We start from the raw sequence: 25,613 nt of genomic DNA, 5'->3' as shown, positions 1-25,613 counted from the left end.
GTATGGGTGTGGATCCCTGTGGCAAGCTGAAAATTCAACAGAAGTGTTAGTTAATTATAAAATTCCTGAATATATGATTTTTCTAAAAGTATTTCTGAAATGAAAGTGTAGCAATATGTCAGTCTCTAGCTACAAGCTATGGTTGTTATTCATTCTTGGAATGAGTGACACTGTTTGTTTCTTGTATCCTAGGAAAGACTATGTGGTTGCTCAATTTTAGAGAAAACTGATAGGAAAAAAAAAAGGTTGTATTTATAAAGCAGAAAAATTTCTTCTAGTAATGAGGTAATACAATCTGACATATTTGATCTTGTTTTGGGATGAGCTAGGTGACCTTTTGAGATCCTGTTTCCGGTGACTGCATAGCTGCAAAAGAGAACTTGAGAACTGAAAAAAGAAAGATCAATCTAAGGAAGTGAAACTAAAGGACTTGGCTGTTGAATGAGGCTGATCCTGCCTTTCTGTAGACATGGAGCAGGTGGAGACCAGCTAGCTGCTGCAGATACTGGTAATGATCTAGTCAAGGCCGTGTGGAACTTTGTGGCGAGGAATTTATCAAGGTGCAAAGTAAAATAAACCTAAGATCTGATTAGGCTTTTAGGAAGGCAAACACTTTTGAAAACTAAGGAAGTTTTGTAGGGGAAAACAATGCTATGAAGCTACAGGTCAATTTCTAATAAAATGTATACAAGTTTGTACACATCTGGTAGAATTAATTGCATCGTAGTAGCTGTGATAGTCTAGGACTATCATAATAGACAATTTTAAAGAGAAGGATAGCTATCATTTATTATTTGGTTACTTTAGCTAATACATTTGGAAAACAGACAAATCTTTGAAAACCAAAGCTCCTCTTTGATTCAGAATTGAAACATTCTCTGTCACAAGTTAAAGGAAGCAGCTCTGGTCGGAAACCATGAGAATTTTAAGCATGGTGCAATGGTGCCCCCGAGTCCATCTCCACATAATACTAAAGTTACTTACAGTCATTGAGATCTGTTGGTGATTTAATGTTTGTATTTTGGTAGTGCCTAAGGCATCAGCCAATTTAGGACTTAGGGAGAGGTTCCTCAAATATGGTAAATAAATGTCCTCTTTCCTAGTTTGCACTCCAGGGATGTTGGCTGGAACTGTGACTCTTTGGGGATTGATCTTTAAGTGGGCTGGTCCTTTCAGCTGCAGCAATGGATGACCATTTTCTTACATCCAATATTTCCGACGGGAATTTAGAGGTTCAAAAGCGAAACGTATCCCAGCACCTATACATGTTTGCATGAGTGGCACAGCTTGTTTCCTGATAGCTGTTTTGATTACTGGTTGGCCCTCAGATGTACATGTCCAAAGAGACTGGCAAACTCTACACATGATAGTCAGTATTTAAAGACTGATCCTTTATTCTTTAGACAAATAGAGAAGACAAGTAGTTTGAGGTGGTGAGGAGAGACAGAAGACAAGATGGTAGTTGACCCTGTTGAATATGTGAAAGAAAGAAGGATTTCTGCAACAGGCAGAAGGAGCTGCAGAACAAGTGAAGTAGCTGTTACCTGAGATAATGGATCCTGTGCCCAAACTCTGATAGCAGGTAAATGTGCCTGTTTACATTGTTGATTTAGCATAGCAGTCTATTAGTGATGAGAACTTTCATGCATAGGGTTGTTGTGCTCATTATAAGCAACTCTGTGTCAAAACTGGGTCAAATCTGAGTTGCTTCAGACAATCAAATTGCTGTCATCTGCATATGTAAATACCGCATAAGTTTTTTCCCTGGTTGTGCAATTTGTTGCATTTTGATTGGTTTCAGGAGGCTGCTTGTCTTTTTAAGACTGCAGCTGTTGCTGACTAACAATGCAGGAAAAGGAAATCCTTGCATTTTTATCCCAATCAGAGTAGCAGGTATTTACATGTTCGTATTTAAATATTTCAGACAATTTCACTAGAAATAGAGAAATCCGTGTATCTTGTTGGTTGTCACTAATGCTCTCCAATGACCAGTTCCCTTATTCAGACATCCAAAGCTGTGCCACAAGAAAGCTCACCTCTGCTTCCGATGCTCTTCAACTGCCTCTGGCTTCAGAAATGTGGCAGGTATGACCGGGGCATGTATTCTAGGTGAAACTCTGGAAGTTTCAGGCAAAACTCCCAGGCAGTTTTGTTAGTGACTTCAATTCTACCAGGATTTCGTCACCAGAATCCAGCGTCTTTTAAACATTTTGCTGATGATGGTTACTCTGAAAAGAACATCCCCACTAGTTCACATTAGGATCACAGGGCAAGTGCAGCTTCTGCAGCATCAGTATCAGATGCAAAGAGTGTTGAACACAGTGGAAGGACTTCCATTGCCATCTCTAAATTTTGGTAAATAAAATATAGAGGCCCCCCAAAATTGGTAGCAGTTAGAATGATATTAATTTAATGGGCCTAATATTCTTACAGAGCTAAATCAATTTTTCAACACTTTAATTCATGCTTTGAGATGATAGAACAAAATATTTGATACAGTAGACAAACTTGTAGACTTTGTTAGACATTTTTCCTTGCATATGTTCTGTTTCTTTCACATGCTTTCTTTCATATCCTTCCTTGCTGATATTCTCCTCTTCCTTTCTTTTTCTGATGGCATTGAATTTTTCCATTTTACAGGGTGGCTTAAAGATACCTGTAATCCCATTTTTGGTTCTTTGTGCCTGGTGCTGTGGTCACTGGCTATTAGGAAGACTTGTGAGACCTACAGATCAGGTCTTTCAATCAGGTCTTTCGCACAGATGAGTTGGAAATACATTATTATTTTCCATGTATCTGTTTTCCTTTCTCAGAAGAACTACTATTTGCAAAAAGCAGTTGTGTTTCTATTATGCAGTGATGCTTGTTGAAAAATAAAAAGATCTGAAGAAAGACCATATGAAGCTATTAAAAAGTAGGTCTTTCTGCCCTGTGTGATGCAATAGCTGTTGCTGAGCTGACATAAGGATAGCAGGGCAAAATCCGGCCCTTTGAACTTGTTGTGACTGCCTTCCCATCAGCACTTTGCAGTATGGGAGACAGACTGATCAGCAGAATCAGGGCTTCATCTTCTGAACAGCACATTGTCCTTGAACCTCCTGGGGCTGGAAAAGATTCCAGGACAGCAGTCAGGTCATACTGCAGCTGAGAGTGATGATCACTCTGTCCCAGCCCATGCAAGGAGTGTTTTGGCATCTGCTTCTGATGAAGCCCTTCACCTTCTCCCCTGCTATGAGCAGAGGTGTTGCTGTGACAGATGCCTGAGGTCAAGGAGCGCATAAAATGTGAGAGAAAGGGCTTCAGGAGAGAAACCAGCTTTAAGCAGTGGATGACTTGCTTGGCTCCCATTAAAAAAAAAGCCCACACCAGCAAGCCCAGTGCTTTAGCACAACAATAAAGATAACAACTGTAATTGGAACAAATGTCTGCACTTTCGTAATTAATTAATCATTAATTGCAGTGAACATTTTATAGGTCACAAATTGTTTAAAGTTAAATCTTCTCATTATGTGAAACAGGTATATCCAAGTTGTATATCCTATCAGTTTTCTATATTGATTTTAACCATTAGTCAGTATTTTGAGGGGAAATGCACCTTAGTAGATATGTCTTGGAAATGATCAGTGTTGGCTAGAGCTAAGTATAGTGCAGGTGGGAGTATGCAATCTCTCAACCAGTACTGCTCATGCCCTGTAGTGCTGGCAAGGCAGTTCCTCTAATATGCCACTGTTGAACAGCAGCTATAAATTTGCTGCAAGATGAGTAGTACTTCTGTGACAGAGATAAAACCAAGGACTATAAGTGAGATCTTTGCATTCAGCTATGCCTTTTATCCTAAACTGGACAGGGACCAAATGCATAGAGGTGAAATACTAATCCATTAAAACGCTGCACCACTTCGATTTCAGAACCTGCAAGAACATGCTGTTGCACCTCAGTATAAAGTTTTCTGTCCTCAGACATGCTGAACTAAAGCTTGATTTTAAAGAAATGCTGAAGAGGGAGGTAACAGTCAGCTCCAGTAGCAAAGGGCAGCTCTGAATGCAAAGTAATTTTGTATCTGAAAGCAGGACTGCTAATAGGACTACTTTGGGAAGTCCAGATTCTAAAACTTTGCACAGACCTTTAGTCTCACAGAAATCTTCCTTTAAGTCTCAGATAGGGTGGTAGGAACAGAGTCCGCAGAAGCCTTCTTGAATCAAGCTTTCTAGCATGTATCTGAGGATTCTGATTCTTGTGTGTTTTCCACCAAGGGTCCAGCAAAAGCTATTAGACTTGGAAGGAGGCCACAATAGGCTCAATGAATATTTTATTTGGTTTAATCCTGCACTGGGTAGAATTTGGCAGTCTTGTAGCGAGAGGCTGCTGGCCTCGGTCATCTTATAAAGTCTCTTCTTGTCTCATTGGTTCCCTTCTTTCACTGTGTGTAAAAGCTGTGTTTTCATACTGTCTAATGGTGACAAAATTCCCTTAATTATCTCCAAGACTGTCACTCAGCCAAAGGGATTAATTCTTCGTTCTTGTGGGATGCGTTGTTCACTGTTATCCCCCATCAATCTCCATCTGATTGCATTGACTCCGAAAGCAAATTTACCCATTTTCAAGGGGAAGAGGAAGGGTTATGACTGATTATCCAAAGGAGATGCCATGTCTGAACTTTGTTTCCAGGAGTGCTCAATTCAAAGTGCAGATCTTCACCTACATTCTTTACACATGAAATGGAAATTACCCACAAGTCTTCAACTATTTCCTCTAGTTTAGAGATTTTAAGGCAAGATGGGACTGTGAGGTCCTAGGTCTGGTCTCCTGTATAGTACACAACAGAGGTCCTCTCTTAATATTTTATGCTTTGAGCCTAGCAAGTTCCAGCTGCTTACTTTTAACTGCCTTTCCTGAGTTGTCATGTTCTACTGAAGATGCCAGATACTATGAAGTGGATATTTTATGGGTATCTAATGGATAGTCACTGGATAAATGGTTGCATTTAATTTAATAACTCAGAATTCACAGAATCATGGAATCAATTAGGTTGGAAAAGACCTTTGAGATCATGGAGTCCAACCTATGACCGAACACCTCCATAGGTGGCACTGAGTGCCACGTCCCATCTTTCCTTAAACACCTCCAGGGATGGTGACTCTACTGTCTCCCTGGGCAACTCATTCCAATATCTAATCACCCTTTCTATGAAGAACTTCTTCCTAATGTCAACCTGAACCTTCCCTGGCGCAGCTTGGAGCTTTGTCCTCGAGTTGCCTGGGAGAAGAGGCCAACCCCTCTTGGCTACAACTTCCTTTCAGGCAACTGTAGAGAATGATAAGGTCTCCCCTGAGCCTTCTCCAGGCTAAAAAACTCCAGCTCCCTCAGCCACTCCTCATAGGACTTACTCTTCAGATCCTTCACCAGCTTCGTTGCCCTTCTCTGGACATGCTCCAGCACCTCAATGTCCTTCCTGAATTTAGGGGCCCAGAACTGAACACAGGATTTGAGGTGCAGCCTCACCAGTGCCGAGTACAGGGGACAATCACCTCCCTAGTTCTGCGACCACACTGGTTCTGATCCAGGCCAGGATGCCTTTTGCCTTCTTGGCCACCTGAGCACACTGCTGGCTCATGTTCAGCTGCTGCCTACCAGCACCCCCAGGTCCTTTTCCACTGGACCACTTTCCATTTATGTTGTGCTTATTCCTTCATGTGACCTGTTCATACTTCTTGGAGCAGCACATGTATACGAGTCTATATTTGCGGTGAATTTGTCACTTCAGGTGCTGTAGTGAGTTTTTCTAGATTCTGTGGCCTTTTGTCAATGAGGCAGGGATCTTCTGCAGAGTGATCTGGGGCAATATACCTTTCTCAACTGCCCATCTGAACACATCAAACTGTTTGTCTTCCTTGGAAGAAACAAAGATGTATTAGTAGTATGAGATACCAACTACTGTACTACTCAAATATTAAGGTCTTTTTTTCCTAATCTTTTTAAGTGATAAACATGATTATGAATGCTAATGCTATACTAGTGTATGTGAGCAGGTTAGTGATGTAACCATTTAGCTTGCAGTGCATTACATGAGCAGGAGCACATGCAGAACTCCAGAAAGTAGTGATTGGGAAAGTACAGGCCACTTATTTTTCCTGTTCCTTTCTTTTCCATTGAGTAAATCTGAACCTGAGCTGATAATTATAACAGCAAAGTAACTTTACACTGGAAAAAGATGCTACTTCTTCTCTTCCATATTACTCAATGTTTTCAAAGAAAGAGGTATCCAAACAGTTCAACTGCCAATGAAGGAGCCATCAAAGGAAATTTTCAGGATTCTTTTTATAAAAACCACACATTATTCATATGCGTGTTCTTAACTCCTCGGGCAACTATGAGGTTAATTCAGGAACCTTAGCTATTTCACTGAGGACTCATCCTGTTCAATGGGAATGAATTATCTTAATTTACAATTGCCATAAAATAAAATTTCACATTCATGCAATTGCAGTGGATCAAGTTAACTTCTTATTCCAAAGCAACTTGTTCATGCACATGACTATGTAGATTTTAAACCCATAATTTTTCAAAATGTTATAATAGTTAAGAAAGACTTTTTCAGGCATTTTCTGTGGTCTTTGATGTGTATCTAAGACCTACAATGAAGATGGAGGATTTTAGATATAGTACTGGTAAAATTATCAGTTGGTATCTGTCTATAGAAAAACTGTTTTTACTGTGGACAGTTTGGAAGACAATTTTGGAATAGGATAAAATTCTGAAGAGCATTTAAAAAATATTAGCAGACAATTTATGTTAGATATCTTATAGCCAAAATGTGCACCTCATCCTTGGATCTCATTTGAGATACACTGGTCTGAAATTAGTAACTTTCCAAGTATTTTTGGTCAAGACCTGGTTACATTTCTTTCTTACATACTAAATGCAGCACTAAGAATGATACCATTGAAACTATTGAAATGAAAAGGAGTCAAGGGATACATGCTTAATCTGTTATGTTTTAGTATTTTTACTGGCTTTTTACATGGCTATAAATAGGCATAGTTATACATAACCAATCTTCTTGATAAAAAGTTCAAAGCAGTTTTGTAATTAGTGCAGAATATGTGTTACTACTGTGGAAAAAACAGAATCACCTGGTCTCATAGAGACCATAGAGCAAAATGCACTTGAATCTCTTCAAATGCAGGTTAGCATATCTATATGAGCAGCTGAAAGCAGTCTTGAGATAATATTTCCAGAATATGTTCTTTGGCTTGTGTAGATACTGTGACTTATGTGAAAGGTAATAATGGACTAGTGTGCAGAATAGGGAACCTAAATGTTTTTGTTCATGTTCTTGGATCAGAACTGGATGTCAGCATTACATCCCACATGCTCAAGTTATTGTAACTTTGCAATATCATGCCCCAGGACTCGGTGCAATTAGCCAGCCCTTTGGATGGACAGCATCCTCAGGCACATGGAGTGAGTTTTGGGGTTTTCCTGTACAGGGCCAGGAGCTGGACTTTGGTGATTCTTGTGGGTCCCTTCCAACTTAGGATACTCTGTGATTCCATGATTTTGTTTTGTGTTTTTTGTAATTCATTAACAGACATTTTTTGAAATACCCCTCAGATATCCATAATTGGGCACAGTTAAACACAAGATGCTGAACAGGACAGAGCAATGTTCTAATGTACAACACAATTTATTCTTTGATACAGTAGTTGCTTTAGGTTATAATATTATTGAAACCTTTTGGCAGCTTGGATGCTAATAATGAACAGTCTCTTGCTTGGCCCAGTATTTTTGTTTTGGTTCATTGAGAGTACTCGAAAGACCTCATACTTAGCTTTTTTCCCCAAAAACATTGAACTTCACATTCACACATAGACGTGCAGTCAATAAAGGCAGAAATGCCCCTGTAGATATTGAAGAAGTTGATAAATTTTCTGATGAACAGAAAATTTATTACTTGTATTTCACAGTACTGTTAAAAACAAGGTCGTCATAATAAGAAGAGTTTATGTTGAACTTACCAAAGATTAGCAGTATTGGTAGACAACAAGAATCTGCTGTGACTTTAAATGTTTACATTTGGTGTCTGGTGGCAGGCACTGAGGTGATCGCCTCGTGTTGGGAGTCCACAGCGAGCGCCAAGTTCTAAGGGAATTTAGAGGGAGGAACACTCCTGGAGTGTTTGAAGAGTGCACCGAGGGATAAGTATTTGACCTTTGGATATGGATGATAGGGCAGACAGTGGCCTCTAGAGGACGTTTTTGGGTACAGACGATCGTTCTCGCTGGTCCTGAGAGGCCAGAGACTCCTGTGCTATTTTGTACCTTCTTATAAGTGACCTAGTTAGACTTGTCGAAGCAACTGAGGACGATGAGAAAGTTTAGTGGCACACGAATAGTAGAGGACATGACTACAAGGGAGCAGTGATTGTTTGGAAAGAGATGTGATCAGTACTACTTGGTAGCCTGCAAAGAGAACAGTAACTAACAATGCCTTTGGGGTCGGGCTGGTCTAAAGCAGCAATGAGCTAATCTACACTATGTCAAATAGAAAATATGCCATTAAATTAGGTTAATTTTCAAGACATGCACTCAAAGTTTAACCTGATAGTTGATGTCTTCACAAGCATTCACATACATAGCATGTCTACTGTGTATGGAAATTGGATTTGTCAAGTAAGTAAAAGAAGAAAAAATCTTTTCATATTGTTTGAAAGATAAGCTTGTTTGTATTTAATGTGGTTTTCTTTATTAAATTGGGGTTCAGTCTTTAAAATGTGTTTATTACTGCTTTTCTGTTTATTTGACACTTGAAACATTTAACGATGTAGTTGCCAAAGAAAAAGCTATCTAATGTCCTGGTATAGCATTTTAACATGTCCTTAATCTGAAAAATATTAATAGTCCCATTGAACGGAGAGAGGGTATTAATGGTCTACAACTGAGTATTTTGGTCTTTGAAAGATTTAAGACTCTCTGTCTTTACCTTAATAGACTTAGACTGGCTGTCCAATAAATTCCATCATGTGCTCCAAGTAAGAAATTTGAAAAAAATGAAAGAAATAATTTATTAGGGTTTTTTTAATAGTCACAGTAATTTTATGGGCTTCTTGTAATATAATGATTGTAAAATTTTTGAACAGAAGTGTAATTTTCAAGCTGTTGGTACTCATTTAATGTGCAAAATGTTTATTCCTCTCTTAAGAAACTGAGCAGCTAAGATTTAGTAGGTGATTTCTTTTCTCTTCCAGCCCTGTGCTGTTAAACCAGGGCAATGCTATGTGCTTCTGTTTCACCAAGGGCTATTTGATGCATTCTGAGGTGGTCCAGAGGGCTTGTTTACAAGTTACACATGCACTTTGCTCTGCATGTTTGCGCCCTAACATTATTTTAACAATAAAGCTGACTGGCTATGAAAAAAAAGAGCAAGATTGGAACCGATGCAGCTAAATTGCGTGTAAATGTCACTTCAAATTGAAAGCATTTGCTAATCATATGCTGAGAATTAGTGAAGCCCTGTGTTCTGGCTCTAGTGTTTGCAGCAATTCCAATCCCAGCAGGGTGAACAGCCTGCGTGATCTGTCTCTGCTGACTTCTGTCCCCTGCTGCTCTCCTTGCAGACCCCCTGCACTATTGTTGTTTCCCCCTTTTCAAAATGTAAGTGTATCAGAACCCTATCAATACTAGGAAGAACTGGAGAGAAGGCTGTGTGGTTATTCTGATGTGGATGTTGCAATGAATTCATATGAAGTTTGAACAGTACACCTAACTGTTGGTCAGCAGTATTGCTTTCTCCATGGGACAGATGTCTCCAAGTGAGATTAATGTCCTAATTTTCAAGTGCAACTATACTACTCTTACCAAAATCTAAAGGGTGCTAGAATGTAAATTTTTTAGATATTCCTTCTCTCACCTTTAATTCACCCTATGCATGTGCCCATCCATACACGTATCCCTTCTCACATGTGATCTATTTGTATTCAGTGTAATCCCATTACTATGGTTCCCATGGATTTGGCAATCTTTAATATGTTTATCTTCATTACAGTCTATCCAGATAGACATGCATTTTTATCCTATGTTACAGAGAGGAATCTCTGTGCCTTTTTCCAAAGTCATACAGGAAGACTGTGGCAGAGTTGGCATAGGTATTGACATGGCATTCACTTGCTTATCCTTCTTCCTTTTAGCAGCAATTTTGTAATCTGGCAGGGGATATGGGTACCTTTAGCTTCTGAGCCTTTGAATTTTGAATCCCTGTGTCTGTCTGCAGAGGAAGCAGCCATTTTACTGGTGCTTGTGACAATGTCACACACTCAATGAGAAGATTTCTCTGAGCTTTTATTCTATGTTTAACAGTTCTGTGATTTCATTCTAAACTATCCGAAAGAAAAAAAGGACAACTAAAATAAGTGTCGGTGGAAAAATGACTTTTTCAGATGGAGATGTGACCGTGCTTATGAGAAAACATGGCATGATAAAGGAAGGGATGACATTGGGTAAACCAGGCAAGAGGGTAGGGAGTGCAAGGGAGATTTAAACAGGATAAGTAAGATAATGAGGACAGCTGGGATATCTATGCATAGCAAACAATTTGCTTGGCAAATTTGTCCTTGTTCCCTCTTTGTGAATTGTGTATGAACAGATTTTTCTCAATTTTTTAGTTATTCTAAACTGTTTGACAAATGTATCTTGAGAACAGATTTAACATATGCATTGCTGGTGGACTTCCTTCGTACCATGTTGTCATTACTATGGTCAGATGGCTGATGGCCATAGCTGTTTGGTATTGGTTCTGTGCCTTCTTTAGTCAGGGCTCTGAGCTGCTGCCGTGTGACCTGGGTGACCACTCTCAGCTGCTTATTTCTTGCAGTGTACATTTTAAGAACAATTCGGGGATAAAATCGCTTTTAAGAATCTCTCTGAGAAGATATAGGAATGCTGGACACTGTCGGTAAGGTCAAGGTCAGTTTACACGGCAGAAAAAAAGGGCTATTTTTCCACACAGAGTATATTTGCAGTGAATAACTTAGCCAACTGTAGACACTGTAAATCCATGTTGGCAGATGGTTAAGTCTATGCTGTGACCCTGTTTTCCACCCCAGGGATTGTTTCCTGAGTATGGCCTCATCTGGGTTGGCATTTTAATCTGAAAATATTTGTTGGGATGTTACAAAGCTGTTGAGATGAAGTTACAAATTTCAGTGAATAAGAAATGTAATGATTACTGGAATCTTAATATAAATCTCACTCGTTTTAATTTTTTATACCTCTCCCAACCTGCATAACAGTGATTATTACAGTATAAACACTGTTTATGTAGGGAACCTTATATGTTTTATATGGGACTTAATAGCTTTATGTGATGATCCATCTAATTTATGGTTAAAAGACTAACAAACAAGTGTGTGAACTAACAAGTTTAACACATCTGTCTAATTCCAATAAAATGTTAAGCAAGAGTAAATTTTTTTTTGGCAGAAGTGTAGAACACTTCACATGTCACAGCAAACACTGTTTTTGTTATTTAAGAAATGCGAATAATGTAGTAGAAGCTCTACTGAAGAACTACAAGCTTTGGCGATCTGGCACTCTTTTTTTTGCTTACAGAATGTATTTTGTTAAGAAGGCCAGAATACAATGTTTAATCTCTTTTGCCCTTAGCTCACAGATGCTACTGTAGGAGTATTGCAGAGGCTGACGTAGTTTTTAGCAGTTATGTTGGTGTAACTTTGTATAAAAGGCATGGTGAGGAAGATCTGTTAAAAGACAACAAATAAGGAGAAAAATACTGTATAGATTTCATCAGCTTTATTGTTAGCCAGGTCGTTGGTATCAAGAAAGGAACAATTCTTTTAAGTAAAGTCCATAATGTTACTCAGCTAGGTTTTATTGTGATGATGGTGGAGACTCCACTAAGTCTAACCGACTATGCCAAGTGTTATGGTCTGTGCTGGGAGGTAAATATGACAGGTCTTTTTTTCTAAACTCAAGGCAAAGCTTCATAATGCAGTCCATGTCAAGTATCTCTCCCTTAAGCCTGTAAAGGACAACCAAAGTCTTTAGCATCGTGTATTTGGTGGAGGTGGAAAGGCGTTGGGGAACGGGCCTGCAGAGGTGGTCACTGTGAGAGGTGTTCAGGGGCTGCTGTGCCACTTCCAGGTGGCTCCACAGTGGACCCACTGCAGGACACAGCTGAGCCCATCAGCCAAGACAGTGGCATCTCTGTGATAACATAAGAAAGGGCAAAGTGCTTCACAGGCAAAAGGGAGTGAGGGGAAAAAGTGTGAGAAACAACCTTGTAAACACCAAGGGCAGAGAAAGATGAGGGGGAGGAAATGCTTCCAAGAACCAGGGCAGCCCATGAAAGAGATGATGGTGGAGCAAGTATTTTCCTGAAGCCCTGTGGAGAGAACCATGGTGAAGCAGATATCCATACTGCAGCCTGTGGGGGATACCATACCAGAGCTGGTGGATATTTCCAGAAAGATCTGTGGTCTGTGGAGAGCCCATGGAGGAGCAGATTTATCATGAAGGACTGCAGTCCATGGAAAGACCCACACTAGGACAGGGGAAAACCATGAGGAATTGTGACACAGAGGAGCTGTTATGGACTGACCCCACCCCTGCTTCCCCATGCCCCTGTGCTGCTTGGGATGGGGGAGGCAGGAGGTGGAGGAGTAGGAAATGAAGAAGTGAAATTGAGCCTGGAAAGAATGGGGAGCTGAAGGGAAGGTATTTTAGCTTTTGTTTCTCACCATCCAACTCTAATTGGCAAAAAATGAAATTAATATTCCCAAAATTATGTCTGTTTTCCCCTTGATGGCAATTGTTAAGTGATCTCAATGTCTTTATCTTGACTCATGATCCTTTTCATCTCATTCCCCCTCAGTGTTTTGAAGAGGGGCAGAGTAAGAGCATCTGGGTGGGTGTTGTCAACCTACCACACAATCATATTACCAAAGGTTGCAATTTCACATTTCTAAAAGTAATGTATCAGTTATTTGTATCTGTCATTTGTTCTGAAGATCAGTGTTACCAGTATATACATATTAACAAACTAAAACGGTGTTGAGGGATAGTTATAATGTTGCTGCAGGCAATTGGAAATACAGGTTGAGTTCTCAGAGTTTGCACCCTGAAACCTTCAAGGATACTTTCTGTGCTTTAACTTTCATGATAATGTTGCCCTTTGGGTTGAGAGAGTGAGAGGAAGAAGGAAGCTTTACTACAGAAACTTCGTAACAGCAAAGGAGAAAGAAATAGAGCACAGAAAACATGATTAATATTGAAAATGAGTTGTGTTTATGGGTTGGTTTTGTCCCCTTTCAATTTGGCACTATTGAACTCTAGTTCTTACAGGTTCAATGAGGTTGAGAACTAACAAGTTTGGGTAACTGCTGTTAATTAGAGATGCAACCTGCTTTATCCTGTAAATCACTTTCAAGACCAACTGTTGAAATACACGGTCACAAACATCTTGGACTGTTCTGAGGCTGGTTTGATAGATAGGTAGACAGACAGACAGATAGACATTGCCCAGAGAAGCTGTGGATGCCTCACCCTGGGAAGTGTTCAAGGCCAGGTTGGATGGAACCCTGAGCAACCTGATCTAGTGGGTGACAACCCTGTCAATGGCAGGGCTGTTGGAACTGGATAATCTTTAAGGTCCCTTCAAACCCAAACCATTCTAGGATTCTGTGATTCTATGATTCTATGATAGTCAGACAGACAGACAGGCAGACATATGTGTATATAAAAAAAAAATTTTGAAAAGTTCTATTTCTCTTAATTTTTTTATTATTTTTTTTAAAAGAAATCAAATCTGAACACACACATAAATACACTGAGACTGCTTTCTCTTTGGTTCATCTTTTCCAACTACCTGAGAAAAAAGTTTGCCTTGTGCAATTTCTTGCATAATTTTACTGACCAAGAGGCTTGACCATTTTACTCACATGAAAACCTTCTATTTATCATGCTACAGGTACTGCTTAAAAAGAAAAAAAAGATTGGTACAGGTTTATATGTTTTCTGTAGCCTTTTGTAACCACAGGGGTTTTTAAGTGTATTTGCCAAAACTATACTATATAGCCTTTCACAGACAACTCTTTTAATTCTTCTATTTTTTTTAAATAAAGGCAGATATGTTGGTTTAAAAAATAATATTTCATAAGCTGAAACCAAACCACAGACCTTCTGAAGGTGTCTGTCCATGCCTAAACTGAAGTCAGGCTTTTTCTGTTTAAAAGTGCCACTAAGAGTTATCATTTGACAGCTGTTTCATGTTGAAAAGAGTGGATGATGTCAGTCCAGTTTCTAGTAAAGGGTTCCATATCATAAAATCCACTACCTAAATTAGTGCTAATTGCCATCCTTGTTGGAAGGATCAGTAGAAAGGCCAAGGACTGAATAAGCATGAAGAATGAATTAGCCTCTTGCTTCTGGGGGTGTACCCTCTAGAACACACACAAGGCACCCAGGCTTCCTTGAATGTGGACTGAATATTGAGTTGAAAGTGCTGCCAACCTTTTGCTTTTCAGGGAAAGTACATTTATTCGTGAAAACAAAATTACTGGAAAGGTTCTAAAAAGATAACTGAAAACCTATTATTAGGTTTTATTAGATTAACAAAATAATATTTTAATCCTTAAAATATATTAGAAAATAGCATGAGAGTTTAATGTCCAGGAAAGAACAGGAAAATGAAATAAAACTGTAAGATTAATCTGAATGAGTAAAACATGTAATACAACTAGCCACATGGATGAAGGACTTGTTTTTAAAAAGAGGAGGACTTATATACTTGATCCCTGCCTATGCAGTTGTACACACGTGCAAAAAAAAGTGTGAAAATAAGTCAAAGTGTATTTTTTATAATTAAACTTTTTTCATTATTAATTTTGCCTTTCTTTCTATAAAAGGACCCTATCAAACTGTGTTGTGGTGTCAGTATATGATAAAACATAGTAGTGGATATGTGGATACTGAGGAGATAAAATAAATCCACCAGCAAAATATATAGCAGTGTCAGTGCTGTGATTCCTGATACTGTGTTTGCTGTCTAAGATATCTGTGAGACCTCTTGTGTTTATTAGGTTTCAGTGTTGTTGAGCTCTAAAATTTCAGCAGTTTGGATTTGATCTTTCATTGATGCTGTGTTCAATGGCCGTACTGGCTTGGAGTGATCTCATTGCTACTTTAGAAGTTCCTTGAAAAATCAGCTGACTGCTTACATGGCAAAGTGGGAGAAAATACATTTCTTCCAACAACAGCTGACTTTAAAGCATTGCCAATTGAATATTTGTGGGGTGCAGCTTTCTTGTGCATTTGATGGACTGCATAACAATCCCCCCCATGAGATGTGTGCTGCATTTCATTCCTATAATTGACTGAGTGTGATTAGAAAGGTTTATTCCTTGTGTTTAATTAAGAAATCTCCTTCCAGAGCTCTGACTGCATAAGTGGTAGCAGTCAAATGCCATTACAAATCAGAGGGAAAGTCTGCCTAGATCCTTCTTGAAACTTAGATCTCTCTCTCAATCTCCCATTTGTTCTTCTTTCACCCAAGAGAAAGTCAGGAAGAATAAAAGGGTTTTGTGGCATGACTTAGAGATTAATGAACTAAACTAGCAAAGCCATTCTAATTTAACAACACCTTCTCATTCAAAGTTCCCTGTCTTCCACTATCTCGTGTTGTGTATCAGAGAAACTGCTAACTTGAGTGTATCAGCTCCCAGATCAGCTCTCAAACATGGTCTCAGAGGACTTGGTTTCTCACACCTTTGAAACTGTGTGCCATATGCCCCCTACTGACATGTTGAACAGGAAGAAGAAAAAGAGGGTGTCACGGTTCTGACATCCCTATCTGGAACCTGCAAAGAGCAGACCCATTTGCACAGCTGTTGGTGCTTGGCAGTGCATTTGCTTTGGCGAATACACTGGAATGTAGAGACACAGGCAGCAGGGAGAAGAGCTATTTAAGCTAAAGGGCAGTGCTAGTACAAGAATTAATTGGAAGTGAGTAGAGGATTTCAGACCAGCAGATCTTTAAGTGCCTGGATCAGCTTCTTAGAAGAAGTTTTATGGGCTACTTGTGGGTTAATTTGTATTTATATGCTGTCTTCACGATAGGAAGGGCCTCTGATTTATATCTACCCTTTAAAGTAGCCAAAAAGTAGGAATGCTGTCTCCCTTGGCCGCAAGAACCTCACACTGAAGAAGGGCTAAAGGTTTCTATATTAAGCTCTAAGACAATGTATGTCTTTTGATTACTTCTGTCTGATTGAAAGCTTAATTATTAATTCAGCTGCCTATTTGAACACTGTCTAGGTTTTCAGACTGCTGTGGCAAGACTATTGTCTTGTTCCAGGAGACAAGACCGTATCACCACATCCTGTGTCACCTTCACTGGCTAATTCACCTGATCTCTCCCAAATCCAGCTCTGCTTCTGTTTTTTTTTCCCAACCTGTCTCTGCTGGTGTTTTCTGTTCTTCTCTAACCTTCTCTCCATTTTTTTTCCTGACAGATTACTTGAGTTTTTTTTTACTCTGGGGTATTGTCCCTGTCCTCTTCTAATGATAACTAGGGATAAGTCACAGGTTCTGTCCTTTTTATGCCTAAATATTTCCCCAACTCCAGTTATACATCTAATTTCTACATTAAACCTTCCCATTTATCACTTTAGGTTGTGATGAACTTTAAAAGTTGTTCATTTAACTTCATCACTGGAACTGTCTTTATCTCCCACAGTGAGTGGTCTACTGCTTTTTATTTCAGCTTTTTTTTCTCCTCAGTCTTGCTACTATATTTTCACAAATCTGTAATCTTTTTAAGTCTTCTAGAATTGTTAAATGTGTTTGACTGTCTCTGAAGGGTTTGCCTTTTTTTACCTTGTTTGAAGGAGCCTGCATAAGGCACACGTGCACAAGAATTACATATATTAGAGAGATGTTATATGTTTTATCATTATTCTGTGTGGAGATAGGAGAAACAGAAATTGGTATATGCAGACATATACCTACACTTGATCAACTGAGCTTTGGGGAAGATTAATAATCTAATCGTATTTGGAGCCACATAATACTAATCAGAGTTCAATAAAAAAATCTAAATATGGGAATTACATAAGCAGCCTAATTCTCATTCTTCAAATGAGGAAGTAGTCTGATTAGGGACCTGGTTACAGGAAGAAATAAGAGCTGTTTCATGTCTATATCTGGGGATTTCAAAATGGTGCAAAGATGATGTAGTAGTTAAGCAGTAAGGAAGGTGTGGTTCTGAGGCCTTGAAGAGCAGCACAGACGCAGTTGCTGTCAGCATCTCTCCGTAAGTCCTGAGCACTGTTCTGCTCAGCGCTCACACTGAGTCAGTTCCTGAGTGAGTAGCCTTGGACCCAGTAAGGAGTTGTGCACTGTGTGACTACACTGGCTTCAGTTTAGTTGTTCTTGATTTCTGCAACTGGTTAGAGCAAACAAGAAACCTCTTGTCACGCGGATGTGCACAGAGAAATGGCAAGGAATATATTTGAAATGTGTACATATAAATATTTTTCACCCTGTTTATTTAAATGTGTGTTTGGTATCCAGGTGATACCATTATGAGTCATTTCCTCACTCAGTGTCCTTAAGAACTGTAATTCAAACAGGTGCTGTCTGGAAGGGTAAACACAAAAGTCTGGACACTCTCAGGCCTGTATGCATACATTTCTGTTAGCCACTTCCTATTCTCCCTACCAGAAGATGAATTGCTCCCTGAAGGATGCTGAAGTAACCTCTGGCCTGCTTAATTTAATGGGTTTTGTTCACAACTGCAGTGGTCTGTTCTGAAGTGACTGTATAAATGTAGTAATGCCTGTGGCATAGACAGCACTCAAGTGGCCACATTCAGTTATCCCAATACCTACGTTCAGATCACAAAACATGGGTTTGAAAACTGGAATATTTGAGTTCTTAATACATCATGCACAATTATTTTGGTAGTTTTATCTATTATGTGGTGTATATAACTTTTCATAAAAGCCAAATATCGTTTATATAAAATGATCATCAGTCACCTTTGGATATTACTTGGATTAGCAGTCATACTGACTTTTGAACTGAAAAAGAAATATAAAAAAGACAGACTAGGAGAAAGAGTGCTGATCCTCCTATAAAAACAGAGTAACTGGTTAATATCTAAATGAGTAATAGAGGTAAGATGATAAAATCAAGTTAAGGAAAGGAATTATTTACCAGAAATACTTAAAACAGGAGAAAATAAGAAAAGAGCTGGTGTGTTGCAGTAATTAACACCTTTTTCTTCTCATTGTTTCATCTAAGAAATTCCTTATGTCTCCTGTACTAGGCCTTTATTTTCTCTAACACCTACCTTCTTTCCACTTGCATTGAAAGGAAAACAATTAATAGTTTTCCAGTTGATGCCATATAGGAAAAAAAAGACTTTCTGGACTTACAAACTTATATATTTGCTTGGGCCTTATTAGCTCTGCTGGCTGATACCACAGAAGTCAACCTGGAGAATAAGAAATCTTGTTACATTCCCTACTGCCTTCATTCAAATGAAAGGGAAGTTATCTTGGCTAGAACTGATATAAGATGTATTACAATTATGAGATTGAAAACAATAGCAGTTTTATTCTTGGAAATTAATTTCCTAAGCAGACATGTAAAGTTGCATAAACAAGTCTTTTCTAAAACACATTCAGAAAGATTCCTTTGGTCACACTGCAATATATTTAACTCTCAAAATATACAGGAAAAGTTACTGTGTGCTGTAAGGAAAAATAAAATACACAAAAGGAATGCAAAATGTTGGTTTGAAACATTTGTACTGGTATTTAAAGGTGTGAAATTAGTTAGAATCAGGATGTTGCTTATAGGTAGAAAAGTGTTATTTGATAACTGAGTGCAACTCTGTCTTTAATCTTTCAGGATTTAGGTTCGTAATTCCTTTGTACAACTTTAAAAGGGTGCCCTGTGTGCCACTCTGCAATTTTGGTTTGGAGATCTGCTCCCTTTGCCTCAGCATAATCTCTCTGAAGAGCAGTACCTTTTATCTGGAACAACACACTCTGCAAACTGGCTGTGAGACAGAGGCTAGAAATCACACCATAGTGTGAGCAGGGTTTATGTGTCAATGTGCTGATCCACTGTGTCAGACACCAGCTTAGAACTGAATCTTTCCAAAAAGCACAGGTGAAATATGCTTGATGAGCTGAGCGCTGCCCTGGGTGGATAGAAATTCAGAGCTCAAAACCAGTTAATGCCAGCTGAGAAGAATAAGCAGGAGCAAATTTAGGTTGTAGGGAGGAAACACAGGAGCAAAAAATTGTTACTTTTGCTTATAAAGAGTTCTGTGAGAACGTCACGTAGGCAAGGAATTACGTAAGAGAGTTTGCTTTTATCTACCCACACAAAATTTTGCCTGTGGGTGCACATGAGGATTTAAGGCTCTGTGAAGTGTTCAGAACTCTTCACTTCTCCAAATTAAATGTAATGCAAGTTTTGAACCAGGTCTCTGTAATGCCATAGCTCCCTTATCTGAGAAACAGGACGCAGTCTTAAGTCAGAGGCTTGTCTTTTTACTCTGTAGTCCCTAGTTCCATTTAAAATCAATCCTTAAATGTACATGGAAAAGAATTAGTACAAGGACAAAGGGCTTGGAGTGCCTAGCTGGATCCTTTGGAAGTTTGGATAATTCAGATGATTACTCACATAATGAGTAATTTGTTAGTCGGTAACTAGATTTCGTCTGTATTTTGATTGTGTTGAGGCTATTTTACAGATTCATTTCCATACAGCTTAATGTCTGATGAGGCTGATTTGTATAAGGTACAACTGTCTTTATATTTTATATATATATGTATACCTATCTATCTATCTATCTATCTATCTAAAATCATAGAATCATTAAAGTTGTGTAAGACCTCTAAGATCATCAAGTCCATCCATTAACCTACCACTCTCAGGTCCACCACTAAACCCTGTCCTAACCACCACATCTACACATTTTTTGAGCACTTCCAGTGATGATGATTCTACCACTTTCCTTGACAGCCTGTTCCAATGCTTGATATCCCTTTCAGATGAAGAAATTTTTCCTGATATACTAGCTAAACCTTCCCTGGCACAACTTGAGGCTGTTTCCTCTTGTCCTGTTGCATGTTACCTGGAAGGACGACCCCTACCTGTCTACAACCTCCTTTCAGGCAGTTGTAGAGACCAATAAAGTCCCCCTTGAGCCTACTTTTCTCCAGGCTAAACAAACCCAGCTCCCTCAGCCATTTCTCATTAGACCTGTATTCCAGATCCTTCTCCTGCTTCGTTGCCCTTTTCTGGACATGCTCCAGCACCTCAATGTCTTTGTCATACTGAGGGGCCCAAGCTATGAGTACTTTATGGTGTCCTGCTGAGGAAAGGACTGGCATATGTGTTAACACATCATAGCAATGGCAATAATAAGCTTTAGATTTTCATCCGGTACCCAAACTTGCTCTTTAAGGCTGCATCCTTGGCCGTATCATCTGCTGGGAGCCCAGCAAACTAGAAGATTAAAACCAGCATGACCAACTTGATCCTGCAAAAGAGGCCTTTCCTTGGCCTTCCAGCAGATACTGTCCTGGCAGGTGCGAAGGTGCACCAAAAACCGCTGCTGATGTTCTGGGGTCAGACAGAGCCTGACAAGAGTGAAGAGAACAACTTTCCCCTGCACAGTTTCCTGTCACTGCCATTTGATTGCCAAGCCTGTCTCCCAAGATCGTTTTTTTTGGACTCGGGACCTACTCCAAATCATTACACTGATCTGCACAATTTGGTGCTAAATGCATGTGTTGTTTTATCTAACCACTTCTACAGGTGAGATTTTTCGCTCTCTTCCAGAGCCAAGGCTTCCAAAGACCTCCTCCCATTGCATACTTGGAATATCACTGAGTCTGGAAGCTTTTGTTCACCTTTCCACTCTACAGTGTGAGAAAACTCTGTGCTTGTATATATGTGTATGTACATATATTTTCTTCAAAATACAATTCCTGTTTTAGGTCTGAGAAACTCATACAACAAGCAGATTCTATAGGTAACTTTTCTTCTTGTTTCCCTTCCCCTTTAAAGGCACTCCAGCCCTGGTTTTGAAAGTTGATGTGTGCTGACAGACAGAAATTCTGACTAGATTAGGAATCCCTGAAAGTCACACAGCTGGAAACATACTTCCCAAAGACTTAGATCCCATACTAAAGTGACTTCAATATTTAGATATTGAATATTTAGACTCATAAATTAATTAAAGTTTTTTGTTTTTTTTTTTTTACTGCCTAGTAAAATGCCACGTTTTTGTATGGTCATTTCTTAGTTGTTAATTAACTGTATTGCATACTACCTTGATTGAATTATGAAACAGTAATAAAATTTTTGCAATATCCTGCCATAAATAAGTATTTTGAATATTCATTTACTGTAAATTTACTACTTATCTTTCAGTAGAATTGCTTAACTTCAAACAATTCTGAAATCTCTAATGAGGTTAACTTTAAAAACTTGAATTCTGCTAATGGTAACCTTGCAGGAAGTATGACAATGAGGTGAAACTACAGGGATGGAATATAAGCCTGGTGGAGTGGTTTTAAGGGAGGTGCTAGAGCAATAATATTCCTCATGAGGTTTGGATGGCAGTCTGGTGGTAGCTTTATAATAGATACTTTAAAGTAAGTATGTGGTTTTGTTTTAATAGGATGCTTTTGTGTCTATAGCTATTGGTATGTCTTAACTACTAGATCACAGCCACAATGTACATGCTAGTAACAATCCTAATGTTTTAAAAGTAGTGTAAAACATTGTAGAACCAAGCAAGAAGATCGTGTAACCCAGAGATGTGTGTGCTATTCAGAAGCATACAGAGGTGTGTGGAATGCCCACAAAACAGAAAACCTGATTAGTATGTGTGTGTGCACACTCAGTGTACATGTCTCTCAAACTGGAAGAATTAAGCCCTGCACATTAGTTATTCAAACACTTTGCAAACCATTGGAGCTGTTCCACATTTCATGATTGCAACTGTTTCATGCACTTATGGAATAAACAATGTGCCTTCGTGGGGGCACAGACAATAGGAGCTTCTGCCTACTCATGATTTTACATAGGTTTAAGCTAACTCAGAGAGCTGAATATAAAATCTAATATTTGGCGATTCTGTAGATTTGTGACAATGGAGAATCTGTTAAAGTGGATGGATTATTATCTTTTATATTTTTTTTTTCCAAAATTCAATGTAGTATTAGAATAAGTCAGATCGAGATGATTCAAAGTGAGTTATCAATATAAGTTGCAATTATTAGTCACTTCATATAACTGGCATGGAATATGCTTTTAGAGATCAAAATTGAACTAGAACAACTTATTTGTGCCAGGGAATAATTTACAGTAAATACTTTATTTAGTGAATTATTTCTTACTATTTCTGTGGCCAGCTGATGGTTTGCCTTCGAAATTTTTGTTGTTTGATGGCAAACAACAAAACTGGCAAACATTTCTTGGCCAGTAACACTTATGCAAGTAAGATATACCATTTATTCATGAGAATATCTGACTGCCTACAGGGTTTTTTCAGTATTAGCAGCTCTGAACTGTTTATAAAATCAGGCTAAGAAAGATGAAATACATCCTGTGTTTGGGGAATCCCTTGTAGATGCATAATTCGCATAGCATGTATCTCTTAACAGATGCAGCAAAGTATAGTTGTCCTAATTGCAGTCACTCAAATTTATTAATTTAAAATGCATTTTGTGTACTGACTTGTGTCCATGGTAAGAACCATGTACTTGTACACTCCATTACAAGTTCTTGTGGTAGACATGCCCTGAAGGAAAACGAACACATAAACAGAAAATAGATTTAGAAATAGCAATAAAAAATAACAGTATTTTACTATTTGATCAGTATTATTGCTTAATAAAATGTGTGGAAGGAGTGAAATGTTACAATATTGGAAATGTCCTTGAAAAGTGAATGGTCATGTTGTCTTTTGAATTGTCTGCTGAAGCATCATGCTGCCAAAATAATCCATTTGCAGTATAAGTTCAATTTCACTCAGAATCAAAGCACACCCTTAAAAATGTGCTAAACCAGGATGCAAAGTTTGAAGTACATTGTGTTGCTCAGCTCTGAGCAGTTTGTGGTGAGTAGAGTTCACAAATGCTTGAGAAGAAATTATTTCAGTTTGAAGAGACTTTTGTGAAAGAATGTGGGACCTGCAGTGGCAGTCACTGGCTTCTTTGTCATACAACAGTAATCTTACTATGTCATGCCATGGGAAAAGAAAAAGATGTGTATCCTATTTTTGCCAGGCAAAATATGGAACATGGGTCAGATTTTTGAGTTTTTCAGTGCTTTTTCAGTGCTTTACGAAATGCCTGAGTTCACAAGAGAACACTGCTGCAGTCATATATTGTGTCTGTATGGGATACCACAATGATCTTGTTTGATCTACAGTGAGTAAAGGGGTTTCTGCCTATAACTCCATGGACTACAGGCAGAGGAAGCCAAATAAAATCAGTACCATGACCCAGAATTGTGCAAACTGCCAGGTATTACTGCTCTCATCTTTTGTACTGATACATCCAGTTGCCATTTTCAGTGCTCCATTTTGATGAATTGGTAGAAGTGCCTCTAGAGGTCTATTTTCCTCTGTATCAGAGGAAGTATGTAATTTACTGAGACCGTAAGGTGAACAATATTCTCTCAATCCCAGCAAATTCAAAAGTTTTCATGGGCTGTACCTACTAGAATGTGTACTTGCTTTTTCATTATAACTAGTCATGATTGATAATGAATTGTGCTTCATAGACTCTTATTAGGAAGGATTTGATCACAAGAACCTAAGCTGGCATTATATGCCCAGGAGTTGATTAAATATTAAATTAGGTAGAGTTAGAGATGCCAAAACATGCAACTGCTTGTAAAGACTGGTATATAATCAGAAAAGCAAAACTCCTATGCTCCTAAATAAGTCTTCATATTAAGATATTTAGCAGAAGCTTAGGAACTGGGATTAGGTGTTCACCTCAACTAATAGACTATTAACCTATTAACCATATATATATATTTGTGTGTGTGTATGTCTAAATAGCATTTGGACATTTTTTCTCTCTCTCTTGCCCTCTGATTTTTCTGTCTTCCCACCATTTTTCTACCTGGTTTACTTTTGAATTAGAATTGTTTTGTCCCTGTCTCTCTGAAGTAGATGTATAATTTAGAAGTTGCTCTTTCTCTGCACCTGATCTCACAGACCCACAGTAACACCAGGAAAGAAGGGAATGATGGAAACAGCTTTGATGCTGTATTTTGGTAAATGTACAGTGCCAGAGTAGGAGGAGAAAATCCATTCCAGCATGCCTGTTTGGGTGTGAGAAATGGGAGGAGGCTGGAGGAGAGGGGGTTTTTGCACTCTGGCCTCAGAAAATTGTTGCGAACACACTAAAGGGACTTAAGAAAAGGGGAAAAACATCTGTAATCCTAGATTTTGCTCTTTTTAGCCTTATGAAGTTGCAAATGAAGAGTGGATCCTTTTGTAAATTCCAGGAGGGACTCTAGTACCCTGATCCTTTTCCTTAACCCAACTTATTTGGAGCAGGGTTGTTGAGCTTGTTCTTTTAGGGGACCTAGAGGCTCTACCCATCTGACACTGCTTGCCTTATGTGTCTTTAGGTGTTACATAGTACAAAAAGTATAAAAAAAGGTTGAGTCTGGGAAAAAATATTCTAAACAAACCCATGTTCTACCTTCATCACAGTGCATTTCAATGTTGCGTTTAAATTCAAAGTGAACATAGAGAAAATTGCCTTTGTGGATTGACACTGTTGTCTTGAATAAGGACTGTAGTTTTAAAGCCACATGTAAGGAATCATTGATTACAGTTTCTGCTTTCTAACATCCTTGGGGTCAAATTCTGCCCTAATTTAACCATCGCTTAACCCTTCTAACTCTCTTGGTATAACCCAGATTGAAAATGAGAGCAGAGTGTCTGTTCCCATTTCACTACCTGCCCTACTTACCAAATATCAAGCATGTATTCAGTGATATTCTCTGTCTTACACACATACACATATCAACTTCAGTAAATGCTGACATTCTAACAGAAATGACATTGACCTTTTGGTTACCATGCACATAAACACATTTGCTTTGTTTCTAGCTTTATTTTTGTTATTGACTGAAAGAGTAAGAAAATTGTTAAGTATAGAATAAGTCAGAATGGGAGCTGAATCTAAAAGAATCCAGCACATTGGATATACTGAGCTTTTGTTGGCCAATAATTTATTTAGTTCTTATGAAGGAAAGTCAGGTTTGTCCATACTTGTTATACAACTCATAGGTAACTGAATTCAGTTCTGACTATGGACTTTCCAGGAACATGAACGGTCCAGTAAGAAGGACAAAATTTCCTAAATCACCGATGTCTGCCACTCATGCTGATTCTCCGAAGCACATCATTCATTCAGAAGATCAGATGTGAAATCTGTACAGAGAAAAAAAAAATGTTCTTTTTCTTCCTTTTTTTTTTTTTTTATGTATCTTCAATTTTCACAGTTTTATTTGTGAATGTCTTGCAAGTTTGGAAATTCAAAA

The 25,613-nt window shown here is 38.6% G+C and overlaps 1 protein-coding gene across 20 annotated transcripts in view; it reads left to right on the top strand.

Moving 5' to 3' along the window:
- Window positions 1–25,613, top strand: part of MYT1L (myelin transcription factor 1 like) — a 305,799-nt gene that overhangs the window by 22,631 nt on the left and 257,555 nt on the right. The window lies entirely within an intron of this gene.

The sequence above is a fragment of the Pseudopipra pipra genome, chromosome 3 (assembly GCF_036250125.1).
Source record: "Pseudopipra pipra isolate bDixPip1 chromosome 3, bDixPip1.hap1, whole genome shotgun sequence".
Classification (NCBI taxonomy): domain Eukaryota; kingdom Metazoa; phylum Chordata; class Aves; order Passeriformes; family Pipridae; genus Pseudopipra; species Pseudopipra pipra.
Note: the sequence above shows the minus strand (reverse complement) of the source record. Positions and strands in the feature narration are given on the sequence as shown.